The 13330-nt window shown below is 41.6% G+C and overlaps 1 protein-coding gene across 15 annotated transcripts in view; it reads left to right on the top strand.

Annotated features, from left to right (window-relative positions):
• Positions 1-13330, top strand: part of HIVEP2 (HIVEP zinc finger 2) — a 218602-nt gene that overhangs the window by 71314 nt on the left and 133958 nt on the right. For 2 of the 15 annotated variants that reach the window (XM_055535790.1, XM_055535793.1), the window contains exon 3: positions 8770-8830. The exons of 12 other annotated variants lie outside the window; for them this stretch is intronic. The gene's annotated coding sequence lies outside the window, so the exon portion shown is untranslated. Of the gene's footprint in view, positions 1-4654; positions 4823-8769; positions 8831-13330 lie in introns of all 15 variants that reach the window. One more of the 15 variants, XM_055535791.1, reaches the window with a different exon arrangement.

Below are 13330 nucleotides of genomic sequence, written 5' to 3'. Positions count from 1 at the left end.
GGGCAATGTTTGCAGCTTTGAATGTCTTGTCTTGATTTCCCTGGAACAGAAATTGCCAGTGTATGTCAGTGACTGCTGAGTGGATCCTGTCTGAGGTCCTCAGGCGCCTACAGCAAGGCACCATCACCCAAGTCAGCAGGGTGGAGGTTCCTGTTGAATGGCAGCTTGTAGAGCAGGAACAAGGAGCTCAGTGGTAAATGCAGATCACTGTGGACAATGGTGGATGGAGATAAATGTATTTTCTTGTGGAAATATTTTATTCTACTCTTTTCAGTTGGTGTGGAAGAAGATCTATTTGCTATAAAAGGAAGAACCCAGATGCTGTATTTTTAGATACAAATGATGGAACTCAGGTCTAAGGATTTTTCATCAAAGGCATTCTTCTAACTCACTAAAGCTAGGTGACACTGTCTGATTGCCTCCAAATTAAGGGATGGTTAGGAATGTCTTCTAAGAGCCCATGTAGGGGAATTCTTGCTGCCTATTAAACAGGTTGCTATCATTATCTACATTCACCTTCTCAGCATTCACTTGCTGCAGAATTTTGTCTAAAAATATCTCCCTTTCCAGATATTTAGACTTTTTATTGGAGGTTTAAAAATTCTTGACATGGAGACTTACAGGTATTTAAATAACTAATTGCCCACAAGTGCCTCATTTTCTATAAAATTGCAGCCTAACTCCTGTGTGAACTAGGTAAGGTCATATTGAAAATAGTTTCTTTCTGTTAGTTAAGTTAGTTTTATGTGAGTAGAGAGGTATTCGTAAGGTCACATAGCATAATCCAATAAATAACTTATTTTCCTCCTGAGGGAATAAGTTTAAGAAAGACCAGGAGTATATGGTACAAACCATGAGAAAGGCCTTTTAACCGTAACTTATAAGATAAAAACCTCTGTCTTCTGAAGCTTGAGTCTAATATGGGAAGAAAGTGGGATATGTCCCATGCTTGATCCAAACAGAGGGCTAGACTCATCAAAGGTGTCTGAGGTTTGAGTTGGGTGGACAAAGAGGAGGGGTCTTCACAACAGAAGGCAGACACATTGGGGTGAAGACATATATGACTTTATAGAACTGCTCTGTCCAATAAATGGGTGAGGAACCTGCTGTTTTGACTGTGACTTTGAGTTGTGCCCTGGCATTGATGGGAAAGAGAAATCAGGATGGAACCCAGTTGAAGGCTGAACTTTGCCTGGGGATGTAGTCAAAGTCAAAGCTATGTTGTTCTTACAGGTTTGGCCGAACGGGGAAGCGGAGTGGGTCCATGTTCCCCATTTGTAATGAAGTACTGAAGCAAACCTTTCTCTTTTATGTCGAAGACTGTCTTCAAGGAAGGGCAGCAAGTGCCTCTGAAGGTGTAGAATCCTCGGGCCTCAGAGAGCCTGGACTTGGAAAGGCAATAATGATCTCTGAGAAGAGAGTCTTCTTTGTCATTAATGTAGGACACATTGGTGACTGTCTGGTGGCAGGGGCTTGCGTGTCAGTACCACTTGAGGCTCAGCTGTCCCCACTGGGAGGGTTCGATTCCTCTCTGACCTTTGTTCCTTCTCACTGGTCATTTTTTTTTTTTTTGGTAAGGCTTTACCTCCTGGAGCTGTTGAAATTACGGGAATCTTGGCAAGAGTGTTGAATTTGGGTTCTAATGAGGATAATTGTCTGAAATATCTTGATGTTCTCCTATGTTGGTGGAAATGGATCTCCGTTGGATAGAGAACAAAACGGGACTATAAGAGATCTGACTTTAGTTCCCAGGGAAATAGCCTTAAATGGAGGACAGGAAGAAAAACAGAATCTAGTAAAGAGGAGCAGTGAAGGGGGTAGGTAGAAGCCAAGAAAAAAAGTAATAGGAGAGATGGATTATAGTGTTTCCAAATACTGTCAAAATTTGTTCACTGTGTATTGTGGCTGAGCTGTGGGCTAAGTCGCTTCAGTTGTGTCTTACTCTTTGCAACCCCATGGACTCCTCTGTCCATGGGATTCTTCAGGCAAGAATACTGGAGGGTGTTCTATGTGCCAGGCTCTGTGGATATAGCAGTGAACCAGACATCGTCCTTGTCCTCAAAGAAGTCATCAGAAGCCAGAGACCTCTGCCTGAGGGGCACTGTTGAATGATTTTTGCTGATCTTTCAGTATAACCCAGGGGGAGACAGAGAAAGTAGCCTCTGGGGTGAGTCAGGTCAGGAGAGGTGTAGGAAGGAGAAGGGAGATGGAGGGATGTGAGGAGAAGAGAGTGTTACTGAAATGTTTGACTCTGTGGCCCATGATTGCCCAAATAGCTGAAGTCCAATGGCCTGGCAAGGGTGAGATTAAGAGGCCAGAAGTCAACATGAGGGCAAAGAGGCTCCTCAGCATTTGGAAGGAAGTGAAAGACATTTAGAGAAACAAGTCTGGCATGAGCAAGTGCAGATCTGAGTTTGAGATAGAGGAGAAAGAAGAAGGTTTGAAAGTGTTAAATCTGAGATGTTAGTGGAGGGCTGAAAAGGTTGAGTGACTGAGTTGATTTTAATGGCAACTCACGGACTACCCATCTATATTATTCCTGATGCTCAACCTTTGTGTTCTTCCAAAAAAAAAAAAAAAAAAAAATCTCCTACTGTATATTTCAGCCACCACTACTCTAGAATGGCCTTGCCACATCACACCTAGTCTACTATGTAGCCTTTTAGGTGGTGCATGCCTGTGTGCTCAGTTGTGTCCAACTCTTTGTGACCCCATGGAGTCTTCCAGACTCCTCTGTCCATGGGATGTTCCAGGCAAGAATACTGGGGTGGGTTGCCATTTCCTTCTCCAGTTTTAGGTGGAACTCCAACTCAAATGATTCTATCTGTGATTCATTCCATGGTCCACTGCAAGGTTCATCTTCTTAAAATACCATTTTTAATAGGTTACTGTGAAGATCTAGAACCTTCACTAGCTACCCATTGCCTGCAGTTTAAAGGATGCACCCCTCCATAAAATAAGAAATGTCCATTTTCACAAGACTTAATAATTGACCAAGAGCTTCATATACATAGCCTTACTGAGTTTTTACAAAACCCATATGGTGGACAGGACAGATATTGCTCTCTTTCTAAATTTATAACTGACATAACAGAGGATCAGACAGGTTAAAGACATGCCCAGAGTCACACAGTTCATGGATGGCTGAGCCAGGAATAGAAACCAGGGGCTTCTGAGTTCAAGTGCAAGGTGTTCTGTAGTATACCATGGCCTTACCTGGCCATGGAGCCCCATCTCCCTCCTAACGCCGTGATTTCTGTACTTAGTGTGATGATGTGGTTGGTGTGCTTTTACCAAGGCCTCTCGGCCTCCTTGCAGTCACTCTTCTATCTGCTGAGAACTGCTGAGAAGTTGTGATCTAGAGCTGTCGACGGAGACACATTTCCTGGCTGATTTTCCCCTAGATTGGGACAAGTCTGTCTCCTGCCAGGACATCTGAGGAGGCACAGAAAACACTCTGTACTCCCCTGATGTCACCCTCAATGCCTGCTCGTCTCTTGGGACTTGGAGAAACTTGTTTTGCAGTGGTTTCTGGAGGGCTTTTGACCACTGGCAGGACCAACACTCTCTCCAAGAAGGTGTGGCCGAAACACACTTTCCTTTTTCACCCAGAGGAACTAATGGTCTAAAAACTTGCTTAAAAATGTCTCCTTATTTGTTATATTAATGAATATGTATAGATTTGTTACCATTTAGACATAAATAGTTCCCGGGAAATGCTGTATACAGAAGGAGGTAAAGCTGTGCTTTGAACTATTTGTTAAAATCAAGATCGTTTGTGAGCAATGCAATGATTAATGAGTCTGTGTTACCGTGATTTGAGAGTACACTTTGTTTCCATCATTTTCTCATTGTACTGAAGCCAGTGTGATTTGGTTTTTGACAGTTTGGGGAGGCAGTTTACTGTAGCAGAAGTTTAAATGACATAAAAAATATGCCTGACGATTGTCTAGAATATCAAGAATTGCCTCCACTCCTATAAAAATTGATGTAGGAAATACATACACAAGGATTAGTTAAATAATGTATTACAAGAGTGTTGCATTGCCTTGGGGCTTCACTTTAAGCCACACACACACACACACACACACACACACAAATCTGGCATCTGTTTGAAAATTGTGACCCTGAGTCCTTTAACTTGGGTTTCCGTGATGAAGGGTGCATCTTTCCAATGACAAAATCTTTGGAAGAATAGTTGCAATACTCTTTTGTAAAATAAAAGAGACTTCCTCGGTGGCTCAGATGGTAAAGCGTCTGCCTACAACACGGGAGACCTGGGTTCAATCCCTGGGTTGGGAAGATCTCTTGGAGAAGGAAATGGCAACTCACTCCAGTATTCTTGCCTGGAAAATCCCATGGACGGGGGAACCTGGTAGGCTACAGTCCATGGGGTCGCAAAGAGTCGGACATGACTAAGCAACATTTATTATTTTACTTTACTTTGTAAAATAAAGTATTTTTATAATCCTCATTATTTTTGACCCCCTTATAATAGTACATGCTTCCTGAGATGATAGTATACTTCTCAGGAGGCTGAGATATGTATTTAACTTTTTCTAGTGCTTTCCATATGTTGGCATTAAGGGGCCAGTAAATGTATGGGGTGGTTTCCCTGGTGACTCAGATGGTAAAGAATCTGCCTGCCATGCAGGAGACCCGGTTTCAATCCTTGGGTCAAGGAGATCCCCATGGAGAAGAGAATGGCTACCCACCCCAATATTCTTGCCTGGAGAAATCCATCAACAGAGGAGCCTGGTGGGATACAGTCTATGAGGTCGCAAAGAGTCGGACGCAACTGAGTGACTAACACTTTTCAAAGGTACAGGGTAGGAATACGAAGGATTCAACTACCAAACTCTGTATTTTTTTCCTTAACTTTCTTTAATTTTACCAAAGGTATTATGATATGCAAATATTGGATTGAAGTACAATTTGGACTTGGGTAGTAAAATGTTTTAGGGAGACCAACAAGATATGTAAATTCTAAGTGGTGTTGAATGGAAATATTTCTGAAATGGAATTTGAATTCTGAACTCAATGTTGTGTTATTACCATCTGGGTAATTTTTTAAAGTTTTATTTATTAAGGTACTCATTGGCTGCCTCTGCTGCTAAATCGCTTCAGTCGTGTCCGACTCTGTGCAACCCCACAGACGGCAGCCCACCAGGCTCCCCCGTCCCTGGGGAAATATTGATTTATATTGTGACCTTATAATCTTCATTGGTTTTTTATTATAGTTAACTGGCCAGGTAATAAAAATTGAATAATTAAAGAGGACATTCTTGGTTAAAAATAATTAGACATGTATGTACTGTTAGAGATTGTTAGTATACCTATTGGAATGTTCAGTTTAGTTCAGTCACTCAATCGTGTCTGACTCTTTGCGACCCCATGAATCGCAGCATGCCAGGCCTCCCTGTCCATCACCAACTCCCAGAGTTCACTCAGACTCACGTCCATTGAGTCAGTGATGCCATCCAGCCATCTCATCCTCTGTCGTCCCTTTCTCCTCCTGCTCCCAATCCCTCCCAGCATCAGAGTCTTTTCCAATGAGTCAACTCTTCGCATGAGGTGGCCAGAGTACTGGAGTTTCAGCTTTAGCATCATTCCTTCCAAAGAAATCCCAGAATCTCAGAAATCCCAGAAATCTCCTTCAGAATGGACTGGCTGGATCTCCTTGCAGTCCAAGGGACTCTCAAGAGTCTTCTCCAACACCACAGTTCAAAAGCATCAATTCTTCGGCGCTCAGCCTTCTTCACAGTCCAACTCTCACATCCATACATGACCACAGGAAAAACCATAGCCTTGACTAGACGGACCTTTGTTGGCAAAGTAATGTCTCTGCTTTTCAATATGCTATCTAGATTGGTCATAACTTTCCTTCCAAGGAGTAAGCGTCTTTTAATTTCATGGCTGCAGTCACCATCTGCAGTGATTTTGGAGCCCCAAAAAATAAAGTCTGACACTATTTCCACTGTTTCCCCATCTATTTCCCATGAAGTGATGGGACCAGATGCCATGATCTTCGTTTTCTGAATGTTGAGCTTTAAGCCAACTTTTTCACTCTCCACTTTCACTTTCATCAAGAGGAACGTACAATAAGGTAAAAGATGGTTAGGAAGACTTCTAAGTATTTGCAAAACTGAAAGGCTGATTATAATATTTAATAAGAAGAACACAATATGGAAAATGGATATTTTGTAGATATCTTTATGCCCATCTTTTCAAGTAGAGATGTCATGTGACATATCCTATAGTAGGATTTTTCAAAAGTGCCTATTTAGCCTTTCTGTATTTCATACAGTATTTTTCTCCTACCTAGTTAAATGACTTTTGATTAGTGGTGCTCAGTTGACAGTCATTCTCACTTGCCCTGGTGCTGTTCGTTCTTTAGAGCTGTGGTGCATTCACCCCTGTTCTTGCCCCGCAGTGCAGGCTTTCATCACACAGCAGCTGGAGACCAGGGCATCTCCCACCTCAGACTGATCGTGTACATGATCTGGTTAACTTCGCTAGCCCTCACGTATGTGTTGCAGTTCCCTGTAGCTCTGCCTTAAATCCATTTATCTTCTTTATCTACGGTCTCTAGCAGATCTCAATAGTTGCATGGTTTCAGATATCATCTATACATTGGTAATTTTCAAAGTTTTATATCTGTGAATGGGTCTTCTCCTAAGTTCCCAACTTAAATATTTCCATAGTATGTGCCCTAGGCTGTCTGATGAACACGTCCAAGTTAGGAAAGTCAAAAAGCAGCTGTTGATGTCCGTCTGCAAAGCTCTGCTCCCCCACCGTACTTGGGCGATTTCATTAAGTAGAACTGCCATGCCCACCATTGCTCAGACCCAAATTCCAGAATTCATCTCCTTCTGTCTGGCCTCCCATTCAGTGCAGCAAGTCCCTTGGTTCTCTCTCTCCAAAATAAATGCTGAAGGAGAAGTCTTCTTGCTGTTTCCTCTGCCATAGTCTCAGTTCAAGACCCCAGCATCTGGCCTAGTCTGCTGCAAAAGCTCTTAGCTCACTTCCCTGACCCCACATTCCCTAGAGTAGCCTCTTATGTATAAATCATATAACACATTCCCTTGCCACAGATTCTCCAGTATATTTTCGTTACGCTTAGACTAAAATTAAAATGCAAGCTTCTCATTGTGTTCCGCAAGACTGCCGTCCTGAGCACATCTCTCTACACTGCCCATTGCCTATCAGGCTCAACATTTCAGCTTTCATTCTGTTCCTTGAACTTGCTAAGCTGTTCTCCTCTTGCACTTAGCTGTTTTTTTCCTGCTTGGAATGCTGTTAACCCACGTCCTCTGAATTATGGCTTCTTTTCCTTGTTCAAATCTCAATTCCAGCATTCCTTCTTCAGACAGGCCATCTGTGACCCAAGTTTGAGCAGTTTCTTCTCTCCTTCTCCAATGCATCTTACAGCACACCATTGTGATAGAACTTATCAGAACCTGAAATGATCAATTTAATTGTTTTTGTGTTTGTTTTTTTTTGTGTCTGACTCTCCCCACTCGACTCCATGAGGTCAGTGACATTTCACCAAAGCCCCTTTGCATCTCAGAGCCCGGCCAATAGCTCCTAGTGGCTGCTTCAGAGTTTTTGTGGGCTCATTCACCGCCTTAAGTCCGGTTTCTTATTTATTAAATGAAGGTGTCAGGACAGGTGACTGCCAAACCTGTCCTCCCCAGACAGTTTTAATTCTCATCGTGTCTCTAGTTCTCTGATGGAGTCCACTTACCTCCTTAACATTCTGTGAATGGGCTGTGTTTTTTCAAGGCTTCAGGCCATTGCTCCCTCTGTTCTCTCCTCAGTGTCCTTCCCCCTTCTGTGCCTGCCAAATTCCTTAAGGATTTCCCTTCTTCTCCTTTTGTCTGTACACTTTAGAGAGGAATGTAATCGTTTTGTGTCTGCATATCTTGCCTTTTGCTACTACATGGTTAGCTGTTAAGCATGGGATTCTAACTTTAACTTTTGGATCCCATGGCAGCCGTTAGAGTGCTAGCTCATACTGCATACTCAGTACATGCCTTATAACTCAGTAATGAGGGCATCATGTCCCAAAACGTTGATTTCATAACAATAAGAATGTTTGAACTGTTTTACTAATTTACGTGAAACAAAAGAGATTTTGAAAAAGCAACCAAATAGGTGTATCTTTCTTAAGTCTGAACTGGAGAAGAAAATCTGAAAATGGAAATTTAGTCTTATGATGAAGTGGAATTTTGCAAACATTTATAAGCAATCTTACTAAAAAAGTTTTGAAAAAATGTATAATCGTATATATTTGAAAAGAGGAATAAATGGGTATTTTTTTTTTTTTAATTATTAACTGGGTTAAAGCTTGAGCTGGGTTTTTAATTTGGTTTGGTTTGTTCAGGTATTAGGAATTTAGAGGAGCTCTATGAAAATATCCCGCCTACACGTTTTGAATATCCACTTCCTGCTTATCTTCGGAACAGCTTGGTTCTTTTAATAGCAAATGGCTGAGTGGAGGGGAACCATTTGTAGTGAGTAAATTTAAGTACAGTGTGTCCTCCCATCCCATGCAGAAGTCATGCTAACTGCTCAGGGATTTGGTGCAAATGTGTTTGCTTTTTGCTGTTGTCCAGATCCTTGAAAACTCAGTATTTTAGAAGGATATTATTCATTGTTATGCAAGAAGAAGAATTATTGGTCAAATTTTTTTTTTTTTAAATTCTGAAGCTAGGAAGCACCTCATCTATTCTTTTTATAAACATGTTGATTTATTATTTTTTTTAGAGGCTGTTCTTCAAATTTCATAGGCTTGGACAGGAAGAGCTAGTGCTGGGGAGAATCACAGGTGTGTTTCTTCATTTCATGTGTGAACCTAATGCTGTACATTGGTGTGCATACACAAATGGTAAATTCCTCTTAATCCAGAGTGGCTGGAAAATGTGTGCTCAAATTTAAGAGTAATCATCTATTCAATTCAGGGATTAACTGTTTTCAAACAATTCAGTCAAATACACCGACAGTATTTTAAATTTATTTTTAATGACATAAATAGCACTTAGTAGCCCATGGTAATCAGTGTGTACATCAACTATTGGTGAAGAGCATTATTCTAGATAATGCCTGTGATTGGATTAATTCTCAGTCTATCCCAGAATTTAATGTTTTGCATAAACAGCTTGTTTTCAAGGCATCCATTTCTTTTGGAAAAGTAGAGATGAGGAAAAAAGTCTGCTTCTATAAATATCTTGTTTGGGGTAAATAGCTTTTTTTTTTCCTAGTGAATAACGCAAAGGATTTTCCAAAAGGTTGCTGTAGCTTTGCATGCGGAGAAGGCAATGGCACCCCACTCCAGTACTCTTGACTGGAAAATCCCATGGACGGAGGAGCCTGGTGGGCTGCTGTCCATGAGGTCGCAAAGAGTCGGACACGACTGAGCGACTTCACTTTCACTTTTTACTTTCATGCATTGGAGAAGGAAATGGCAACCCACTCCAGTGTTCTTGCCTGGAGAATCCCAGGGACGGGGGAGTCTGGTGGGCTGCCTTCTATGGGGTTGCACAGAGTCGGACATGACTGAAGCGACTTAGCAGCAGCAGCAGCAGCAGCTTTGCATGGGAGAACTGAGAGAACACTTGTTGGATGCACTGCTGAGCGTTGAAGGCAGGTGAATCTTATTCTGTTGTTCTTACACAGCAGCCTCATGCTGGGTCCAAGCTGTGTGGTATCTGGAAAAAAGTTTGCTATGTAATGCTTTAGGATTGGCATTGCAAATTCTTCCTTTTAGGGGAGCATTGCTGATGTGAATGTTGGCAAGGTTGTGTCCTGTGGCTGCTGGTGTGACCCAGTTAGATCCCTCAGGAATTAATACCTACAGAAGCTGGGACTGGGGAGACTGAGAATATAGAGAAACAGTAGATTCAGGGTACCTCAATCAAAAAGGGTAGGAACCATCAGGGTAATACACTGAAAATGTAGCATGGGAAATTTATGCATCAGCATGAAAATCGCATGGACAGAGGAGCCTGATGGGCCACAGTCCATGAGGTCACAAAGAGTCAGACACGACTAAGCGACTGAGCATGCACAAAGAAACACAATACTGTATGAAATATTACTGCAACCCTTCAAAATTGACCATAAAGGGGCTGACTTCAATTTCAGGGAAAGAGGAAATATTTCATTCAGACCTATGTGTTTAGGTAGGGCTTCCCTGATGGCTCAGTTGGTAAACAATCCTCTTGCAATGCAGGAGACCCCAGTTCAGTTCCTAGGTCAGGAAGATCTGCTGGAGAATGGATAGGCTACCCACTCCAGTATTCTTGGGCTTCCCTGGTGGCTCAGCTGATAAAGAATCCGCCTGCGATGCGGGAGACCTGGGTTTGTTCCCTGAGCTGGGAAGATCCCCTGGAGAAGGGAAAGGCTACCCACTCCAGTATTCTGGCCTGGAGAATGTTGTTCTCCCAGAGAATACTGGAGAACAGTATTCTGGGTCACAAAGAGTTGGACACAACTGAGCGACTTTCACTTTATTTGTTAACACCTCTTTAGTTATGTTTTGGTAGGATGACTTGGACTTTTCCCTTGTGTTTTCAGGTAAAGATGTAAATTCTCTTTAATTGATATCCTGTGATGCTCTGAGGTGACCCTGGTGAGGTCACTGTCATCCCGATTCATCAGCAGCTGGTGTTTCACCAAGTAGTAGTGTGATTTTCACCACCCGTTTGCTTGCACAAAATAAGAAGGCATCGTTTTGCATTGTAAAATACAGTTTGAAAGACTTTATGAAATCATAGTCCATTTTGATTAATTTTTACCAGCAGCTGCCTGCAACTGGGGCTTTGTTCTTGGTTGGGTCATAACTGTTGAGGGAAGTTTGCTGCTTTTTGGACATGATTTCAAAGACTCGTGGTTCCAGATCTCGGACATCTTTATGGTTTTCAGGTTCCACCATGCTTGGTCTAAAGCAGATTAATTACTAAACTCTCAGTGAATAATTAACCATCTGACCTGTTCCCAGGTTATATACTCACTGGGTTAGAAATGATTTCCCAAACTACTAAAGATAAGAGAAGGCTATTCCTGGTTTCACAATGTCCCCATTGTTACTGGCTTGTGTGTATGTGTGAGACCCATCAGCTGATCCCTCACACTGGTCCAGCTACTCAATCAAACCACTTCCTGGGGTTTTCTCAGGTAATGGCAGTGATTCAGAAGATACCACAGTAGTTTTAGAGGACTGCTCCCTGTGTGTAACACTGGGCTGAATGACTAGGAGCTGTCAAATCCAAAAAGAGCATTTTTGTTGTGCCCGCATTAAATCTGCCCTTTGCCTGGAGAATTCCATGGATGGAGGAACCTAAGAGGGGGGCGGGGGGTACAGTCCATGGGGTTACAAAGAGTTGGACATGACTGAATGACCAACACTTTCTTGCTTTTGCTCCAAGTTGCGTTTCATCTGAGTTTAGGGTTACTTCTTTGTGTGCTTTCAACAAGATATTTTTCTTTTTTAAAAATTTATTTATTTTTTTAATTGAAGGATTATTGCTTTACAGAATTTTGTTGGTTTCTGCCAAACAACAACGTGAATCAGCCATAGATATACCTATGTCCTCTTCCCTCATGAACCTCTGTCCTGTCTCCCTCCCCATCCCACCTCTCTTGGTTGTTACAGAGCCTCTGTTTGAGCTCCCTGAGTCACACAGCAAATTCTCATTGGCTATCTATTTTACATATGGCAATGTAACCTTCCATGTTACTGTCTCCATACAAACATATATTTTTAAAGACTATTTATTTTATAGTAGTGAGTTAATGCCTAATTTCTATCAGTTAACCAGTTTGTGCCTTAGTTGAGTTTCCACTATGTACCAAGTCCTATTGGAGGCTTGGGGGAGACAGGCAAATGTAAGTCATTTCTGGCAAGGTAGTCATTTGTACACATTCAAGAGGATGTGATAATTGGCGGTGGGGAGGGGGCTGTGTGTATGAGCTCAGTTGTGTCCAACTCTTTGCAACTCCATGGACTGTAGCCTGCCAGGCTCCTCTGTCCATGGGATTTCTCAGGCAAGAATATTGGAGTGGGTTGCCATTTCCTTCTTCAGGGTATCTTCCTGTCCCAGGGATCAAACCCATGCTTCTTGCATCTCCTGCATTGGCAGGTGGATTTGTTACCACTGTGCCACCTGGGAAGCCCTCGCAGTAATTGGGGAGATAGATCAAAATGGAGGGGCCACAAAGGGTGTGAATGTAAGCATATTCAATTTTACTTTTATAAATACATGTTTCTGTGATTTTAGTTTGTGAATCTATCACATATTGTGTTCCATAAGGTAAATTTTGTATTTTTAGAATTTAATTTTGCAATATAAAGTTGCATAGAAATTACTTTTATAAAACCCTTGTTTTGTCTTCCTTAAATGAAAAATAAGAATTTTCAAAATTATCTTGAAATCAAAAGATATGTATTCTTTTCCAGCCTTTCAGAAGCTCCAGAATTGTACTTTTGACCTTGAAATAACCAGGGGCCTTGGAAAAATAAGATAGTAGTTCTCTCTTATTAGTTATGTTGACCTTTGAATTGCCTTTTTCTTTCCTATTCTTGCAAATCTTCTACCCTCATGTCTGGATGATCTAGATCTGTTGAGATAATATATATGGAAGCAATCTGTAAGCTGGGAGGTATTGTGAGTAAGCATGTATTATTATTGTTGTTGTTGTTATCGTTGTTACTGTTTTCATGTATTCACTGCTTTGCATTGTCCCCCAAACACACCAGCAATTTACTTTTGCTGTGTCAGAGATGATTGTGTCTATCTCAATGGAGAAGCTACTTTCTGCTTGAATTTAAGAAAATTTGGTTTACTGGTGGGACCTTTGTTCTGTTGGTGTCCTGACTGAGAGTGTGAGATTGTCAGGGAAAAGAGGTGATGGGGAGGTTGATAAAGAGAAAAGATTCAGTCTATTTATGTCGATTGTGCATTATTCGGCTATCTGCACCCTGTGAGGTTTACTTTACAAAAACTCTCATTGATTTTATCACTTTATTCTTAAAATGAGAGACTGTTCTTGGTAGTGGTCAAGAGTGCTGACTCGAGTTACATTGTCATGCTTCTTGTCCTGGTTCCTTCATTTCCAGCTGGGTGAAAACTGGGAAAGCTTTTAAATCTCTTTGTGCTGAGTTTTCTAAACTGTAAAATAGGGCTTAATTTCATTACGTAGTAGGGCTGTTGGGAAGCTTAACTGGAGTAATGCATCTGGGTTAGATTATATATGTTAGTAATTTTACTTACTAACTGCTAGTTTATCAACACAGCGACCCCAAAAAGGCCTGGGTTAAAGTTTGCAC

Source organism: Bubalus kerabau, chromosome 9 (assembly GCF_029407905.1).
Source record: "Bubalus kerabau isolate K-KA32 ecotype Philippines breed swamp buffalo chromosome 9, PCC_UOA_SB_1v2, whole genome shotgun sequence".
NCBI classification, from domain to species: Eukaryota; Metazoa; Chordata; class Mammalia; order Artiodactyla; family Bovidae; genus Bubalus; species Bubalus kerabau.
This window is presented reverse-complemented; position numbering and strand designations above follow the sequence as displayed.